This window comes from Jaculus jaculus, chromosome 18 (assembly GCF_020740685.1).
Source record: "Jaculus jaculus isolate mJacJac1 chromosome 18, mJacJac1.mat.Y.cur, whole genome shotgun sequence".
In the NCBI taxonomy this organism is placed as follows: Eukaryota; Metazoa; Chordata; class Mammalia; order Rodentia; family Dipodidae; genus Jaculus; species Jaculus jaculus.
Window position 1 is genome coordinate 51,598,181 of NC_059119.1, and position 18,223 is coordinate 51,616,403.

Here is an 18,223-nt window from a genome sequence, read left to right on the forward strand (position 1 = left end):
AGCAGCCTGGGGGGGAAAAAGACCAAAAAAACTCAGCAAAATACACACTTTTACTAAAAAGTAAGGTGTATAGGAAACTGAAGCGGCAGCGGAGAAGTAGGAGAGATCCAGAGCATCCAGAGCCTGCACAGGCGGGAAAAGCGGCTCCGGCAGCTCCGCCAACCGCCGCGGCCGCGGCGCAGCAGAAAGCCGCCAGACTCGGCTCGAGCCGCAGGAAAAGCCAGGTGCGGGCGCTTCCCTCACACCGCGCTCTCCGCAACTCGGAAACGTGAGGGGAGAGCGGCAGCGAGCAGCGGAGGAGCAGACCGCGAGGTAGAAGCACACGTGGAGCAGCGAGACAACCAGAGCAGCCGCGGCTCCCTCCCCTCCCCCACCGCCTGAGCCCAGCTCCAGCGAACACAGCAGCGGCCCGGGACCCGGCCACGCCAACTTGGGCTGACAGCGGGACCCAAGCAGGAGCAGAGCCCGGCAGCAACATCAGCGGCTCCGGCACCGGTACCAGCGGCCCCAGCAGCAGCGGACCCAGGAGCAGCAGCGGCGGCAGACCCAGAAGCAGCAGCCGTTCCAGCAGTGGGGGTGCTGATCTGCAGGGCCACAGTTGCCAGGCTCGGTTTGCCCCGCAGGAAAAGCCAGTGCCCAGCTCCAGAAATCAGAACAGCAGCCTGACGACCCAGTCAGCAACTTGACTGAGACAAAAATCATCCAAGGTAACTGGGTTCGCACCAGGGAAGGGTCTCAGTTGGTCACAAGCTGACTGGGATCCCTCAACAGACCAGAAATCTTCACCTCTTTGTTGATAGAGGATCTGGTTGTTATAATAACTACTCTTGCATAAATATTTGGGGCTGTTTTTGACTGAATGTGTACAGTGTTTAGTTAAATTTTAGAATCTACCTGTATTTTATTCCACTCAGCCTACTTGAATACCCCCATAGCAGGGAAACTCAACCCCTAGGAGCACCTTTGTAGATACTCTCAGAGTCTTAAGAGCCACATCTAACACCTCAAGCTCCTACCCTGAAAATATATAACATCAAACCAATTGATACAGCTAAGAATACCCAGCTAGCTAGAAAATCCAAGCATTAACTTAATCCAAGATGCAAAAATATATACATTATAACACAAGAAACACTAAAAAGCAAGACGATATAAATCCACCTAAAAGTATTAATGCATCAGAAATGACCTCCAGTGAGAATGAGTTAGAGGAAATGCCTGAGAAAGATTTCAAAAGAATGATTGTAAATATGTTCAAAAAGGTCACAGAACAAATCAAAGGAATCAAAGAGGAACTTAAAGAGGAAATCAAAGGAAGTGTCTGTCTTACATCAGAGAAAAGATAGATGAGAGAGACAGAGAAGGAGAAAGAGACAGACAGACTCTGGAAGTATCAGTTGTTACTGAGGTTTAAGCATACTAAGATAACCACACAGAAATGAGATGCCGTCTTCAGACAACTGCAGGAAGACGTGAACTGATCTGTGACTTAGAGTCATCACTTCCCGTTAATCACTGCTGACTCGTTGCTGCAAGCCATCCCTATAAATCATGACGAAACTAGGAAGAGAAATGATACATGTGACATGGAGGGAAGTGACAATAGGCTGATGAAACAGGAACACTAGGTTTTTAAGATGCATTACCGGGCTGGAGAGATGGCTTAGCGGTTAAGCGCTTGCCTGTGAAGCCTAAGGACCCCGGTTCGAGGCTCGGTTCCCCAGGTCCCACGTTAGCCAGATGCACAAGGGGGCGCACGCATCTGGAGTTCGTTTGCAGAGGCTGGAAGCCCTGGTGTGCCCATTCTCTCTCTCTCTCCCTCTGTCTGTCTTTCTCTCTGTGCCTGTCACTCTCAAATAAATAAAGTTAGAATTCAAAAAAAAAAAAAAGATGCATTACCTGCAGGCAGATAGGGATGACAAATGCGTCTGAATCATTTGGTTAGCAAAGTTGGCCTCCCTTGGCCAAGTGAGGTCTGCCTGACGGCCTCTGCCTCACAAGTTCATTGCCATTAGAGAAACACACTTACCTCAGAGCTGGGTTGTGGTCTTGCTTGATGTTTTGATAAATCACAATAACATCTGAATTGACTGAAGGTGACTGGAGAACATATGTCTTCCACATTCTGGCCTGAGCTGCAGTTTCCAGCTCCCCTGGCCAAGACTAAGTCAGAGACCCTCTTTCCTGATAAGACCAGGAATGGGGAGGTATGCTTTGATTTTCGGCTGAACATGGATGTCTGATGTGCTTTTCCATAGATAGCCACAGTCCCCCCACCCCAAGCTAAAAGAGAAATGTATGCACATTTACCAGCATTCTCAAGCTACTTTGTAAAGACAATCTCTTTCCTGGTGGCTGTGCCTAAAACCACATAAGGGTCCTCTTTTCTTTGGACAAAGCAAGATTTAGTTTTCCTCTAAGGCTATAACTTTTGTTCTCACAGCCCCCAGTAATTACACACACAGCATATGTATTTGCGATTTGCCATCCTTACCATACTGGCTTTTCTCTCCGTAGCCAGACGCTGAGGGGCATCTGTCTGTGCTCAGTGGCAGCCATCGATGAATTTGGTCTTGTCTCCACTGAGGGGTTTCTTCTGCTCCTCCAGTGACTTGATCTCACTCTTTGTGAGGTCTTGCTCTGCTCTTGCTGTGGATACATGACAATTGAGGGGGAGGGGACAGGGAGCTATTCAAGATGCATTTTAGGCCGTAAAGTCCCAGTGATAAATGATGATGATGGCGCCGGTGGAAATGCAAACGAAGGAACAGCTTTGGTGACTGAGTGGTGTTCAGTCATGTGGGAAATGGATTTCTGTGCAGATCTACTAAAGAAGAACATGATTACAGAAACAAGACAAGAATAGGCAAAAAGAAAAACAGACAGCTGAAGAGGAAATGCAGGTGAAGAGATTGTTTGGGGTCTGGTGGTATGTTCTGGGATGCATATGGATAACACAGGAGAAGAGATTGTTTGGGGTCTGGTGGTATGTTCTGGGATGCATATGGATAACACAGGAGAAGAGATTGTTTGGGGTCTGGTGGTATGTTCTGGGATGCATATGGATAACACAGGAGAAGAAATTTTTAGGGGTCTGTGGTGTTCTGAAGAGGAGCAGAACCGACAGGGTGAATATATAATACATGGGATTCATCAGATTGGCTTCTACAGTATGGGGTTGGCAGTCTAACAATGGCTGTCCGCAGACTGAAGGGCCTGCTAACTCAATCACTGCTCACTCCACAGGGCTGAAGGCCTCAGCAGTCCCGATCTGATGCCGGAGGCCTGGAGGCTTCCTAGACAGTTGCTGGGCTGCCGGCCTTTGGTCTACATCGGAAGGCCGAGGAAGCTGAGTTCCAATGTCAGGGAGAGCTTGGGCAGCAGCAGGGGAGATGCACTCACCAGCAAGGAGCGAAGGGGGGAGGCAAGGACTGTACTGCTTTCCCCTCAGACTTCTTCAGATATGGGGTACTATTGGAAGCTGCCACCCCCTCCAGGAAACGCCCTCACAGACCTGCCCAGTCGTGTGTTTCTTACTTGATTCCTGATCCAATCATATTGACAATTGAGATTAAACATCACAGGTGAGGAGACAGATGACATTATTTTCTAAGACTGCTAGACTATGTAAGCTACTAATGAAAGCAGGGTTGTTTTTTTTTTTTTGAGGGGGGGCATATTTTGTATGAAATAGAAAGTATCAGGAGGAACTGAGCTTCGTGAGGGAAGTCACCTTTACTGAGGCAGGGGTAAGAGTTTTTTTCGGTGTTGACATGATGGTAGCCAGCCCAAGGGAATAGGTTTGATTGCGTACCAGGAGGGGTGCATGGGTCAGAGAAAACTTTCGGGACACATATGATATTTTTGATATCTTTCTCCTCAAGGACCAGGAGGAAAAGAGAGTTGTGTGGGCAGGGAAGATGAACAGGGGCAGCAGAAAAAAAGGAGGAGCAGAAGACAAAGAGGAAGAAAGCAGTTCACACATACCTGCTGAGGAGGACTGAGGTGCATTGTTAGTCTGGTCTGCTATGGCCAGCATACTTGCCAGTAACAACAGAAGAATCCACAGCAGGGGGAGTGTTGGGCAGAAGCTCTTCACATTATGGTGGACCAGGAAGCAGAGAGTCACGTGAAGCTTGGGTTATCGCCTTTGAAAGCCCACTTCCTAAAAATTCCACTAGTTGGCAAGTGTTCAAAACACGAGCAGACCGACATGGAAGACCCAGTAACCCAGTTGGGATCCAGAAGGGAGCCAGTCCCCGCATGGTTATCCCGCTGAGTGCTGGAAACAACCACATGATCTACTGAGGCAAAGTGGCCAATAACATTGTGAGCAAGCAGGGGTCACAGTTACTCAAAAGCAACCAGCCTGTCAAGAGGTATGCCTCCCAGCAATGGTGGCACACAGCCTTGGTGGGTTACCAATGGCTTTCTGATTGGCTAAGAGATCTGCTCCGTGGAAAGGAACCCAGAGCTGGTACTGGGAACCAGGTCAGAATCCCATGGAGACCAAGATTATGGTCTCCACTGTCAAGCCCCTGCTAGTCTTTGGCCGAAAGAGGGACTGCCTCCATCAAAGCCTCTATCAGTTAACAGCGCTTATCCCATTTAACTGTGCTGACGTCACTCTCCCTTGAAGACTCTGTTCTGTTTCCGAAGGTGGTGACACCTGGGAGGGTAAACCAGCCCTCACACTTCGGCCAAGGCCCACGTGGAACCACAGAGGATTTGGTGAGATGAGCAAGAGCGCTGCTTCCGTGGGGAGCCTGACGGTCTGCACCAGGGTGAAGGAGACGGACGCTGAGGACACTCAACAGCTACCAAAGCAGAGATCCAGAAACTCCTGACAGCTCGTCACTGAAGTAGACTTAAAACACACCCACCACAGCTCAGGGAATGTTGTGGACGAGTGGGGAAGAAAGATCATAAGAGCCTCAGGTTGGGAGGGCATACCCAGAGGCATTCTCCCTACCCCCTACCCCATGACTGACTTCTGCTCTCACAACGCATAGCCTACAGCTCCGTGGGGGAATACCAGCAGCCCCACTGGGGTGGGGGTTGGGGGTACGGAGGAGGGAAATGGTGGTACCAGCACATGATGCGTCCATAGGAAGCATATTCGTAATAATAAAAATGAATAAAATGACTTAATTTATTTTAAATGAGCATAACTCTGTGAAACATATTTGTTTACCATAATAGAAATAAAGTAAAAAACATAGCAAAAAAACCCAAAACCGTGAGTAGATGGGGGGGGGTGTTCAGAGTCAAATCGTAACAGAAGCCAGAAGAGCTGGCACTTAGAAAAAATATCTGTGGTTGCTGGACATGGTGGCGCACGCATTTAATCGTAGCACTTGGGAGGCAGGGGTAGGAGGATCACCATGAGCTCGAGGCCACCCTGAGACGACATAGTGACTTCCAGGTCAACCTGGGCCAGAGTGAGACCCTACCTTGAAACACCAAAAAATAAAAATAAAAATAAAATAAATAAATAAAAAATTGTGCTAGGTGTGAAAGCATTTTCTATGAGGTGCCAGAGAGGGATGCCGGATTCTTCTGAGAGGTGGAGAGGTCATAGAGCCGATGGTGGGAAACATGGTTTGGTGTCGTGTTATTGGGTGGGAAGACAGTTGAGGTGGTGGGGCTAAGGGTGAGGGGGACTCATGAAAATGTATCTGACCCTAAGGTATTAAAAAAAACTGTACGGATGGTGTATAAACATCTAAAAAATGTTCTACATCCCTAGTCATCTAGGAAATGCAGATTAAAACTACATTGAGATTCCATCTCACTCCTGTCAGATTGGCTATCATCATGAAAACAAATAATCATAAATGCTGGTGGGGATGTGGAAAAAGAGAAACCCTTCTACACTGTTGGGAATACAATCTGGTCCAGCCATTGTGGAAATCAGCGTGGAGGTTCATAAGACAGCTAAAAATTTATCTACCATATGACCCAGCTATAGCACTCCTAGGCATATATCCTAAGGACTCATCCCATTTCCTTAGAAGTACATGCTCAACCATGTTTATTGCAGCTCAATTCATAATAGCTGGGAAATGGAACTGGCCTAGATGTCCCTCAACTGATGAGTGGATAATGAAGATATCGCACATTTATACAATGGAGATTCAAAGAAAAATGAAGTTATGAAATTTGCAGGAAAATGGATGGATCTGGAAAGGATTATACTAAGTGAGGTAACCCAGACCCAGAAAGCCAAGTGCCACATGTTCTTTCTCATATGTAGATCCTAGCTACAGATGATTGGGCTTCTGTGTGAGAAGGAAAAAACTTAGTAGCAGAGGCCAGTAAGTTAAAAAGGAGATATAAAGGGAAGAGAAAGGAAGGGAGGAGGGTACTTAATAGGTTGGCATTGTATATATGTAAGTATAAGAATAAATTAATGGGGGTGAAAAGGCCCAAAGCGAGGTCAAGGGAAGAGATTGAGTAAAGGAAAGGTGGAGGGAGGGCTAATCAAAATCTAAGAGGATACAAATAAATCATATGGAATCCTCTGGTTTTGGACAATGGAACACTTAGGAGCCATAGGTCATTGTTAGAAAATTTTCAGTGCCAGGGATGGGATACCTCCAGTGAATTGTTGACCAGGGAGGTACCTGATGCCCCCAAAACATTATAGGCCATTGCCAAGGCCCTTGGTTTCCCAACAGGAATAGATGATATGACCCTATTGCTGAAGACTCAACATACTTGGGCTGCAAGACTACTGAGAAATCCTGCTGGAACTGAGCTGATAACCTCCTCCATGTAGATCAGCTGACAGAAAGCTAGAAGAAGCCACTGTACATGCAGGTCAATGGGAGAAAGAGATCCCACCAGTGAAGATACTCAATTGTGGACACTGCAAACCTTATAATTGGCCAGCCAGGCCAAATGAGCCAACGGGTGCAATAGTGGCCTATCTGTCATGGTGGAAACCAACTGCCCTCCAATTGGACTGGAGGCCCACTCCATGGAAGGGAATATGTCCCTGATACTGAAAACTTAAAACAGGGGTAGTCATGAGCCCTAGGGGTGTAACATCTGCTGATGTCTGGATAAATGTATATACAATGCTTATCAAACTGCCCAGTAAGCACTTCTCGTAATATTTATACCCTTATATTAAAGCTACTCTCACTTTGGATAGAGAATCTTCTCTTTTCAGATGGCAGTGGCCTTGGTACAACTCAGAAGGTATCATAGTGCTGGAAAGAAGTGACTGGAGTACTGAGTAATATCTTGATCACCCCTTCCAAGGCTCAGGGTCTAATGCGGTAGAGGTGGCAGAAAAAATGTAAGAGCCAAAGGAAGGGTAGGACTCCTTACAACGTGCTCCCTCCAGACACAAAATGGCCTGGATATCCATGACCTCATAGTGCCTGACACTACCTAAAAAATACCACCACAAGAGGAGGAAAAGATCATGACATCAAAATAAAAGAGAGACTGATTGAGATGGGGAGGGGATATGATGGAGAATGGAGTTTCAAAGGGGAAAGTGGGGGAGGGGGTATTACCATGGGATATTTTTTATAATCATGGAAAATGTTAATAAAAATTGAGAAAGAAAAAAGAAAAAAAAAACTGGGGCTGGAGAGATGGCTTAGCTGTTAAGGCACTTGCCTGCAAAGCCTAGGGAGCCCATGTTTGACTCCCCATATCCCACCTCAGCCAGAAAAACAAGGCCACACATGCGCACAGGGTGACACACATGTCTGGAGTTTGATTACAGTGGCTGGAGGCTCTGGAGCACCTTAGAGCGCCAATTCTCTCTTTTTCTCTCTTGCTCTCATTCTCTGACATAAGGTCAGTCTGTAGGGTATGTCTCAATAAAGTAAATAATAATAATAATACAACCTGCTGAGCAGTTGAACCTGCGAGAAAAGCAAAGGGAGGAGGTCCGTCTGATAAGATCTCAGAGGAGCATGAAGGAAGGGTCGAAAAGTTAACAATTAGCACTAGAAAAGGGCTAGGTCCTTTTTCTTTTTTTAAAAAAATATTTTATTTTTATTTGTTTATTTGAGAGAGATACAGAAATAGGCAGGAGAGAGAGAGAAAGAGAATGGGCATGCCAGGGCCTCCAGCCATGGCAAACGAACTCCAGATGCATGCACCCCCTTGTGTATCTGGCTTACATGGCGTCCTAGGGAGTCGAACCTGGGTCCTTTGGCATTGCAGGCATACATCTTAACTGCTAAGCCATTCCTCCAGCCCTTTTTCTTTTCTTTTTTTTGGTTTTTCGAGGTAGGGTCTCACTCTGGCTCAGGCTGACCTGGAATTCACTATGGAGTCTCAGGGTGGCCTTGAACTCTCGGTGATCCTCCTACCTCTGCCTCCCGAGTGCTGGGGTTAAAGGTGTGCACCATGTCCGGCTTCCTCCAGCCCTTTTTCTTTTCCTTCCTTCCTTCCTTCCTTCCTTCCTTCCTTCCTTCCTTCCTTCCTTCCTTCCTTCCTTCCTTTCCTTTCCTTTCCTTTCCTTTCCTTCCTTCTTTCTTTTTTTTTTTTGCAGACTGGAGAATGCCAAAGCTGGGTAGAGTAATTAAGCCATCTGCAGTGTAGGAAAGGGACGAGGAGGTAGAGGACGTGAATAATTTCGGTGATGTGGGGCTCTGATGGGGTATTAGAGAACCGCAGAGGAGACTTAAATGGCTGCCATATGGAGCAGGATAGGAGCTAATAAGGGTGGATAGAAGGATGAGCGAGCGAGTGCTGCTGAGTACCGTGGATTTGTAACGGCTCGGTCAGCAGGCTTCGGTCGTTTCCAGCAGCTTGGGAGCAGGAGTGGATGAAATGGATGGCTTGGTCTATCTGGACCTGGGAATTGGAAAGATCACAGGTTGGGACTAGCTCCGGGAGGGACACGCCACAGTGCTTGTCCTTATGTATGGCCCCGTTTAACCACCACACACCCCTCGGGGGCGCTTAGGTCTGGGATATCCCAGCACAAATGTGTCCACTGGCCTTTTCACCCGAGAACCTTTTTGAAGAGGCATTTCTGCCAGGACATGCTTCAAAGATGAGCTTTCATGGTAAGGAATGAGGAAAATAGGAAGCGTAGGTTAAGAGAAACAGGCAGACTTGGAATTGAGGGGTGGGGGACCCGGGAGGAGGGAAGCCTCTCAGAGAGTGGGGTAGCTCCTTAGCCTCTGGTCTCTGCCAAGAATCACAACATGGAATCCTGTTTGTTTTTTTTTTTTCTTTCTGAAGCTATGGCATAAGCACAGAAGGCTCCAGTGTGTGCTAGGGATGCCCAGTGAAGAAGAAAATGAGCTGGGATTAAAGCCCAGGTTTGTGAGGCACTGATGTGGGGGAACCCTTTTCCAATGCCCTTTTCATAGCTTCAGAAGATACAGAGAATGGAAGAGGCCATGTGGCTTCATAAGCTAGCTTGGGGCTTTCAGAAAGAGACCATGTCCTTCTGCGAAGTGTGACCAGTGCCCAGGGCAGGGATGGGTTCTGCTAATGCAGTGCCCCGTGAAACATTTCTTGGAAGAAGTCTTCATCATCTGGTGTTTTGGGTTTCGTCACATGACGCTGTACAACTGTGTTCAAACAGAAGTCTGGAAACATTCGGAACTATCTGTCACCTACTTGATTCTACCATCCACTTCCCTGTGGGTGGAAGTAGACTGGATTAGAATCGGAGGGAAAGAAATACGAATCACTCACCTTCCCTGGGAAATCGGACATGAGGCAGAATGCATGGTGGGACTGAGAAGCAATAAACTTGAAAGTCCAGAGAGATGCACCATCTTGAGGAGCAGAGCAGGAACTTAATTACAAAGAGGGATTCCTGAGCCAAAGGGGGGGGGGGCCCAGGGCTGCAGCCAGAGGCTTGCAAGCTTAAATGAAATGGAACAACCTCTCAGGCCAAAGCCATAAACAACAAGGAACCAAAGACAAAGACCAGGCTCCTTTGATTTCTCAGCGTTCTACGTTCAGAGCCAGGAATGGAGGCGGGCGATGTGAAGGGACTTCCCCAGAGCTACTGTCCCTGGAGCTCAGAAGAGCTGCCGACCCGTCCTGCCTTCTGTTCAGCAGTCCATCCCGCCCGAGTGTTCAGCCACAGCAGCCTTGAAATTGCTTCTTTTTCATTCCATTCTGGGCTGTGGTTTCACTTAACCTTCTTTTATTTATTTCTTTATTTATTGAGACACAGAAAGAAAGACAGAGAGAGAGAGAGAGAGTGGCCTCCAGCCACTGCAAGCAAACTCCAGACGCATGCACCATCTTGTGCATCTGTCTTATGTGGGTCCTGGGGAATTGAACCTGGGTCCTTTAGCTTTGCAGGCAAGTGCCTTAACCCCTAAGCAATCTCTCTAGCCCTCACTTAATCTTCTTGATTAGAGCTACATTTTGGTTTTCACTACCACTGTCTTAGTGGTACAGGAGCAAAGTTGTCTAGACTTAGCTCCAAGTGACAACATTTGGAAAAGAGTTTTAATGGTTTCTCCCTCAAGGCTGATAGCCTATCCTTTTATTGCACCAGCCATAGGCAATTGTTGGGAAACTTGGAAATATTTCAGTTGGTTCTTGGCCATAAGAAACTCAATTTTTTAGGGACTAGAGAGATTGCTTAGCGGTTAAGCACTTGCCTGTGAAGCCTAAGGACCCCGGTTCGAGGCTCAATTCTCCAGGACCCACATTAGCCAGATGCACAAGGGGGTGCTCGCGTCTGGAGTTTGTTTGCAGTGGCTGGAGGCCCTGGCATGCCCTCTCTCTCTATCTCTCTCTGCCTCTTTCTCTCTCTGTCACTCCCAAATAAATAAATAAATAAAAGAAACTCATTTTTTTTTTTAAAAAAATGGCGTTATATGAGGCAATGCCTTATAATGACATAGCTACCTCCTTGAGTAGTGGTATGAATTTTTATTTCCTTCCTCATGTGGGATAAAATGATTATGTTTCTAATTTCTAATAAGGGCCTTATTCCTGTTTTATTGCTTATCTCTGGTTTTTTTTTTTTTTTTTTTTTTTTTTTTTTTTTTTTTTTTTTTTAGTCATAGAGAGGAAGACAGAGAACTGGTGTGCCATGGCCTCCAGCCACTGAAATTGAACTCTAGATGTATGTGCCACCTTGTGCACATGTGTGATCTTGTGAGCTTGTGGGTCATTTGGGCAGGATGTAGGTGCTTGGGCAGAAATGGCTCTGTATCATTGACATCTTCGTTATATATTTTTTAAATGTCTCTTTAGAGATTTTGAAAGTAAGAGTGGAGAATGACCCTCGTTTATGTCTGTGGAAAGAGCCACATGCTGGGCAAAGACAGAGTTGTTTTATATTCTAGGGCTCTTTGGCAGTCTGATGACATCAACTCAGCAAGAATAGCTTTATTTTATTTATTTATGTTTTTGCCAGTCCTCAAAAATTTCTGATAGGCAGAATTTTCAAGCTAGTTTTTTAAAAAAAAATTCTTATTTTTATTTATTTGATAGAGAAACAGGGAGAGAGAGAAGGAGAGAGAGAGAAAGAATGGGTGCACCAGGGCCTCCAGCCACTACAAATGAACTCCAGACGCATGCGCCCCCTTGTGCATCTGGCTTACGTGGGTCCTGGGGAATTGAACTGTGGTCTTTTGGCTTTGCAGGCAAGCGCCATAAACACTAAGCCGTTTCTCCAGCCCTCAAGCTGGTTGTAAGACTCGTTTTAAATACCTGTATGTTGAGCGAGCTCTTTCTGAAGAGATGCTGATGAGACCTCACTCCCTCAGTTAGGCAACCCAGCACAGACTGAAGGCTAATGGCATTGAAATTTGTCCTGGAGAACCAACAAGTTTTTTTTGCCTTCCTTACAGAGCGTGGGGAGGGGGTTACTTATAAGAGTGTGGACACCCCCAAAAGCAGCCTTAGCATCAAAGACCTCATCTTCCCCTCCATGGATGATGACTACCTATTGCTCCATTATAACCCTCTGTATACTGTCTCCCTCGGAGGACACAAGACCTTGTGAAGCACCTCATACAGCCTGCTCAGGGTGTAGCTAAGATCTCAGGCGAGGTCTGACGATTCGTTCTCACCCCACTTCCTCCTATGGTGGTTGACAACAGGCCCAACCTTGAGAGTCATTGTTGTGCAGTCTTAGCTGGTTCTATAAAGACAGCAATCATTTTTCTTTCCTTTTGTTTATTTGTTCCCACAGTGCGTTGCATAATGTAACACTTTTCATAATCTTAGGCCCACCTAGTGAATGTTGACGCACAGCATTCATTTTCCACAATCATCATCGTTTAACTGGATGGCTATTTATTTAAGGTCTGCTAAGCTTTAAAGAGGTTAACTGAAAATGCCTATTCTCTTTCTGTCTGTCTCTCTTCTCTCTCTCTCTGCTTGCAAATAAATATTTTTTTAAAAAAGTTATAAAAGTTATTAAAACAATCACCTCAGGGCTGGAGAGATGGCTTAGTGGTTAAGACGTTTGCCTGTGAAGCCAACGGATCCAGGTTTGATTCCCCAGGACCCAACTAAGCCAGTTGAACAAGGGGGCACATGCGTCTGGGGTTCATTTGCAATGGCTAGAGGCCCTGGCATGGCCATTCTATCTCTGTCTGTCTCTTTTCTCTCTATCTCTCTCTCTGCTTGCAAATAAATAAATAAAAAATAATTAAAAATTATTAAAAAAGAGATTAACTGTGCTGGAGAGATAGCTTAGCAGTTAAGTGCTTGCCCTTGAAGCCTAAGGACTCTGGTTTGAGGCTCGATTCCCCAGGACCCACGTTAGCCAGATGCTCAAGGGGCACATGCATCTGGAGTTTGTTTGCAGTGGCTGGAGGCCCTGACATGCCCATTCTCTCTCTCTCTCTCTCTCTCCCTCTCTCTCTCTCTCTCTCTCCCTCTCTTTCTGCCTCTTTCTCTCTCTGTCACTCTCACATAAATAAATAAAAATAAAAGATTAACTGATCAAAAGTAAGAGACATATCTAAATCAGTACATCAAGGCTGCATCTGTGTCTGCTCCGAGACTGGGGTAGGAGAGAATGCCTGGAATTTTGAGTTCTTTCCTCCTGCACAAGCCTTACCTACGTTGTTTACCAACTTCCCCTGATAGAATGTCCAACATCTGACAGTTTATGTCATTGTTGGATGCCCCCTTGTGGCACACGTGCGACATTGCATGCTTGCATCACTGCGTCTGGCTCTGTGGGACCTGGAGATGTGTACATGAGTCCTTAGTCCTTATGCTTTGCAGGCAAGCACCTCAACCGCTAAGCCACCTCTCCAGCCCTGTTGCTTATTTCTTAAATTATTTCTTGTCTTTTAAAAATTGCTTGAAGATAAGAGAGCCAGGCCCATAGTAAGTGCTTGGAATATATAGATATTTTTGTTTCCGTATAAATGGCTAATTGAATATGGATGTGGTTTCAATTTTCTTTGTCATCTTCGTTGCTGCCACTGGAATATGTTCTGGCTGATTTATGTCTAAAATTATGACTTCCAGAGCTGACTACAATAATTATGAGCCTGAGCTGACCTTGCCAAGCAAAGCAGAGATGGTCTTTTTTTTTTTTTTTTGAGTTTCAAGGAGCTTGTACTTACAATAAAAAGCATAATTCATGTTTTTGAGAAGGAAGATGGTCTGAAATCCTGCCTTCCCCACCACCCATCCCCCAGTTCAGATGGTGCCGTGGTCAGCTCTGGCTATAATAGCAAAGCACCCTAGATTAAATGGCTTACGTAGCAGACACTTATTTTTCTCGTGACTTTGGAGGCTAGAAGTCAGAGATCAGGATGCTGTCGTATCTCTTCCTCTTAGGAGACAACAGTCCTATAGGATCAGAGTCCCACTCTTAGAGCTTCATTTAATTTTACCTTCTGATGATCCTAGCTATATAAGAGAGACAAGGGCCTCGGGGGAGACAAAATTCAGCCTTTAGAGCAAGGCATTGACATCATCTCTATCCATTCTATCAGAACGTGCAGAACTTCACACTATTCCCTATGCCTTACCTACTGTATTTTTTTTTAATTAATATTTTTTATTTATTTATTTGAGAGTGACAGACACAGAGAGAAAGACAGACAGAGGGAGAGAGAGAGAATGGGCGTGCCAGGGCTTCCAGCCTCTGCAAACGAACTCCAGAAGCGTGCGCCCCCTTGTGCATCTGGCTAACGTGGGACCTGGGGAACCGAGCCTCGAACCAGGGTCCTTAGGCTTCACAGGAAAGCGCTTAACCGCTAAGCCATCTCTCCAGCCCCCTACTGTATTTTAAAAAAATTATTTCTTATCATTTTGTGCCATCTGTTTTTGTCTTGTTTTGTTATTTTGAGGTAGGGGCTCACCGTAGCCCAGGCTGACTTGGAATTCACTATGTAGTCTCAGGGTGGCCTTGAACTCATGGTGATCCTCCTAATTCTGCCTCCCCAGTGCTGGGATTAAAGGTGTGCGCCACCACGCCTGGCTCTGCCATCTTTTATATTTTATTCTTTGAGTGTCTTTCTGACTACAACAGGATATAAACTATACTTTGCTATTATTTTTAAAGACCGAACATCACTGATGCTTAAAAAATGTTTAGCATGGGCTGGAGAGATGGCTTTAGCGGTTAAGCGCTTGCCTGTGAAGCCTAAGGACACCGGTTTGAGGCTCAGTTCCCCAGGTCCCATGTTAGCCAGATGCACAAGGGGGCGCACGCGTCTGGAGTTCGTTTGCAGAGGCTGGAAGCCCTGGCGCGCCCACTCTCTCTCTCTCCCTCTATCTGTCTTTCTCTCTCTGTCTGTCACTCTCAAATAAATAAATAAATAAAAAATTAAAACAAAGAATGTTTAGCATAGAGTAGATACTCAATAAATGCATAACTGAGTGGGCGTATGAATGACTTATCTAGCCAAGTCAAAGGGGATGCACGCGTCTGGAGTTTGTTTGCAGTGGCTGGAGGCCCTGGCACGCCCATTCTCTCTCTCTCTCTCTCTCTCAAATAAATAAGTAAACAAATAATAATAAAAATTCAATTTCCAGGCGACACAAGTGCACAACTTGGCACATGCACACAAGGTGGCACACGCATGTGGACTTCAGCTTCAGTGGCTGGAGGCCCTGGCACGCCCATTCTCCTGGAGGCCCTGGCACACCGATTCTGCATTCTCTCTCTCTCTCTCTCTCTCTCTTTCTCTGTCACCCACTTCTCCTCTACCTACTGTCTCTGGCTTGAGGACATTTCATTTTCCCCTGCAGCTCAGAGCGACCAAGAGAATGAAGCCCTCTGCCTCCAGGAGCTGAGCTTCCCTCCTGCCTCGGTCTCAGTAAGCCGCCCAGTGCTACTTCGATGTCCACCTACGACCCATGACTGGCAGGATCACATCGAACACCATGTGCTGGGGATAGAGAGAATTTTGCCAGTCTGGGGCCAGTTTCATGGAATCAAACAAAAAAATGCCCCGAACTATTTTTTTTTAATTTTCAATTTTTGTTTATTAGAGGCAGAGATTGGGACAGAGAGAGAGAGGCGGAGAGACAGAGAGTGAGAGAGAGAGAGAGAATGGGCACACCAGGGCCTCTAGTCACTGCAAAGGAACACCAGACGCATGCGCCCCCTTGTGCATCTGCCTTATGTGGGACCTGGAGAATCAAACCTAGGTCCTTAGGCTTCACAAGCAAGTGGCTTAACTGTTAAACCATCTCTCCAGTCCCCCTTGAATGGTTTATTTTTTATTTTTTGCTTTTTCAAGGTAGGGTCTCACTGTAGCCCAAGCTGACCTGGAATTCACTATGGAGTCTCAGGGTGGTCTCGAACTCACGGCGATCCTCCTACCTCTGCCTCCCGAGTGCTGGGATTAAAGGCGTGCGCCACCATGCCTAGCTCCTTTCCCCCCTCCCCCCCAAGGGAGAAGTAGACCTAGAGTACATGCGTATGCGCTTACTCTGGTTGAGCAGGTGGCTTTATTTGTTAGTCTGTCCTGGCAAATAACTGTGTGTAAATAAATACTCAACCTCTTACAGGGGTCGACATGCAAAAAAATAAAAATAAAAAGGCTAAGAGAGATGCAGGTTGATGTTTTCATTATCACTTTTATTTTACCTTGTGCTCAAACTTTGAGGTCTCTGGGTATGGAGGCAGCGTGGGAGGGCGGTATTGAGAAATGGGTTATTGGAAACGAGGCCATACTTAAAGGACATCTTGAAACCAGCCACTCTCTCTTCTCGCTGGCAGAAAGCAATATCTCTGCTTTAGCTTTTCTTCCTCATCAGGGTGATTTATGGAGGCCTCTGAGCTGCTGGGGCTGCAGCAGCGTTTGGCTGCTCCTCAGGTGCCGACGCAACTGTCATTAAACCCCTGACAACCTTGCAGTCAATCGCCTCCTCATTTGCAAAGGTGCATACAAGCCCTGTGAACCCCAGAACCCCTCAGTGAACAATCAAATCAGAAATCTGGTGCGTTCAGCAAATATAGATGGAAAAGCCTAGAAACAGAACGGACAGGGCCCATTACAGCTGACACATGCATTCTTCACCAGTATTCCACACATCTGTAATGCTTAATCGACAATTTAGAAGATATTTATACCTCTTATATGATTTCCCCAATGCCCCGTGAAGAAGTTAGGCATATATTTAAGCTCCAAGTTTTTTTTTTTTTTTCTCAAGTTTTTGAGGGAACTAGGAATCAGAGGCATTGAAGGGGTGTCATTATTTGAGGGCAAAAAAAAAAAAAAAAAAAAAGAATCTCTGGGAGAAAGGAAGCAAAGTGAACAGAGGGTGTGAGGTAGGCACCCTTTAGTGGGAAAGAGGGAAAAAAACAGAGGTCAATGCCAGGCATGGTGGCACACACCTTTAATCCCAGCACTCGGGAGGCAGAGGTAGGAGGATCATCGTGAGTTCGAGGCCACCCTGAGACTCCATAGTGGATTCCAGGTCAGCCTGGACTACTAGAGTGAAACCTTACTTTGAAAAAACAAACAAACAAACAAAAAAACCAAACCAACCAACCAACCAACAAACAAAAAAACTGAGGTCAAAGTGGCAGGAAATAGATAGGCTTGAGGGATATGTGGCATCCAAAGCAATTACCCACAGTCTGCCTCTGCATATTTTACTAAGGAGATGACCTACAGCCTTCATCCATTTTTTAAAATTTATTTTTATTATATATGGACATACCTAGTATGTGAATAACACGTGCTGGTACCATCCTTTCCCTCCTCCCTGTCCCTCCCTTTTCTGAGGTGACCTTCCTCGTTGGAGTTGCAGGTCATCCCCATGGGGATTGTGGGTCATGCATTGTGGGAACAGCAGTCAGTTATGGGGAAGAGGCAATGTCTCTGTGCAAAATGTCCCAAGTTGTGGCTCTCACAATCTTTCCACCCCCTCTTCCACAAAATTCCCTGAGCCATGTTGGGTGTGTTTTACGTCTTCAGTGATGGGCTCTTAGAAGCCTTTGGATCTCTGGTTTGGTAGGTGTTGAGTGTCCTCAGTGTCTATCTCCTTCGCCCTTGATGAGCTACAGGGGGAAAGTGGCCAACATTTGTCCAAGTAACTTGAGGTCTAAGCTATTCATCCAATTCTTTTTTTTTGGTTTTTCGAGGTAGGGTCTCTCTCTAGCCTAGGCTGACCTGGAATTCACTATGGAGTCTCAGGGTGGCCTCGAACTCATGGCAATCCTCCTACCTCTTCCTCCCGAGTGCTGGGACTAAAGGCGTGTGCCACCATGCCTGGCTTATTCATCCAATTCTTGAAGTGTTGTGAATCACTGTTAAAAGGCTCCTATAGCCAAGGATTGTCTGTATTAGGAATCAGTAGCAAAGACGTGCTGTAGAGAATAGTGCTTTGTAAAAGAGGAGAGGGACACAGGATGATTTTAGACAGAATTTCTGCCTCCTGGATATTTGCTCCATGCAACATGAGTATTACTTTCCATAATCCTAGAAAATCCCTGTAGCTACATACTGGACAGATTTACTATCTTGACAAGAAAAAGAAGGGACCCATCATTCTTAGAAGAAAATGTTTAGCATTAACAAAAACCCTGCTAACTCATTCCAGAGAGGATGCGTTGAAACCCAGAAATCCTCTGTCTGGCCCTCCAAGGCTGGTTTACGGCGGTACTGAAGGCAGCTGCAGTGGCTGGAACGTGCATAACGGGGATGGGGACTCAGGGCTTGTACAAGAATTTTAGAATTTCAGGAGTGGGGGTGAACAGGGTCATGCTCACAACTCTAGCTTCTGAGATGCCTGTCTTGGGGGCAGTTTCACAGTGACATTTTCAGAACTCGGTGTTTAA